The sequence below is a fragment of the Stegastes partitus genome, unplaced genomic scaffold (genome assembly GCF_000690725.1).
Source record: "Stegastes partitus isolate 25-593 unplaced genomic scaffold, Stegastes_partitus-1.0.2 Scaffold432, whole genome shotgun sequence".
Classification (NCBI taxonomy): domain Eukaryota; kingdom Metazoa; phylum Chordata; class Actinopteri; family Pomacentridae; genus Stegastes; species Stegastes partitus.
Genome location: NW_007578163.1, coordinates 161,241 through 163,178, shown reverse-complemented (window position 1 = coordinate 163,178; position 1,938 = coordinate 161,241).

Below are 1,938 nucleotides of genomic sequence, written 5' to 3'. Positions count from 1 at the left end.
AAGTTGTTTTTTTTAATCCAGAAGTTATACTGTGAAGTGCGCAACCACATGAAGTGGGCAGAAGCCGGAGATTGTTGAAAACAACTTGAAAGTAAGTAAAATACTGATGGCAAATAGTGTCCATTAATCTCGGTATGCGCTTTTAAGGCGGTTGTTAACTTTGATTTACAAATAAAGAGTCATTGCTTGTTTGACTTGTTAATGTGGAAACTTCCGTTGCAGCCGTTGTGTTGTGTTGCGGCTTATTTTGTAGCGTTGTGGCTTATTGTGTTGTGTTATTAGCCACAACACTACAAAATTAACCACAACACAACACAATTAGCCGCAACACGTTGCAGCCGTTGTGTTGTGTTGCAGCTTATTTTGTAGTGTTGTGGTTAATTTTCTAGTGTTGTGGTTAATTTTGTAGTGTTGTGGTTAATTTGGTTGTGTTGTGGTTAATTTTGTAGTGTTGTGGTTAATTTGGTTGTGTTGTGGTTAATTTGGTTGTGTTGTGGTTAATTTGGTTGTGTTGTGGTTAATTTTGTAGTGTTGCAGCTAATTGTGTTGTGTTGTGTCTTTTGTTTTGTTGTGACACTTCTGGGCCACCGTAGAGCAGGACTGTGTGGCCTGAACTTGCAGTCATGACGGTCACCGACCTGCAGGTTCCTTGGTATGCAAATGATATGTAAATGAGGTGCTCCTGGCCCCTCCCCTCAGACATGAAGATCAACTTTTATTTTTATGTTTCATTGACAACCTCTAGCGTCTCTGTTCTAGGTCCGTAACAAAACCTGGTCCCAGCCGCCGTAGAACAGCTCAGTCTGGCTGTTTGACCCGGAGGCCAGAGGGACTCTCAGTGTGTCTGTGTGCAGCGTCCCTCAGGACGCTCAGCTATGAGCTATAAATAGAAGACGTTTGTCCCACAGACTCCCACAGTTCACGTCTCCATCGGCAGCAGCTTCTGTCCTGCATCAGTTTGTGGTCATTTTGAGTCTTTTTTGGGGTGATGTGTCTCGTTTTTGTCATTGTGTGTTTGTTTGTATTTGTGTCCGTGTTTGTTTTGCGAATGTTTGTGGTCATTGTGTGTCACTTTAAGGTTCTTTTGAGTCTCTTTGTGGTCATTTTGTGTCTTTATGAGGTCATTTTTGCATCTTTGCGGTTATTTTCTTTTGTGTTGCGGGTGTTTCCTGTCTGTCTGGAGCCCTTTGGTGACTCTTTGTTTGAATCTTTTAGTCAGTTTTTGTGTCTTTGCACTTATTTGCAATATCCACACAGCATCCACACAATGTCCACACAACGTCCACACAATGCTGCAGCAACGCTCCGTCTAACGAAGCCTGAATCTGAGCTGAAACGATCTAAACAGTGAATCTAATGACAGTGAATCACACTCAGGCTGCCTGGATGCTCACATTACTCATTTACCGTAAGTGAACACACACACACACAACACACACACACACACACACACACACACACACACACACACACACAGTGCTGGCGGTGGACAGATGGTTCGCTCTGTGTGAGGAAGCCGATCTGATTCAGGCTCCCCGTTACCTCCTGCTCTTCGTCCTGCTCCTCATCCTCCTCTCCCTGCTCTCATCTCGGTCCTGTTTCCTCCTTTCATGTTCAGACTGGTTTTCTGCTCGTCTGTCTTTAGCTGCTCTCCAGATTGATTTTCTCTCTGCACACTCCAGGAAGTTATCTTAAAACACTGCATATCTTAGCTGGAACCGATGGGAGCTCTGGTTTCACCTTCTGTGGTTTCAGTTTCAGTTTGTTAAAATAATAAAGTGCAACTAAGCCGCTAAAAAACGAAGCCACAAACTGCAGCAGCTCCTCGACTGTCTGGTCCAGAAACGTTCACCGACTGCTTCAGTTCTGGTCTCTACACAAAAACTGCAAAAATCTGGCAGCAAAGGTGCAAAAACAATACTTTAAAAGACATACAGA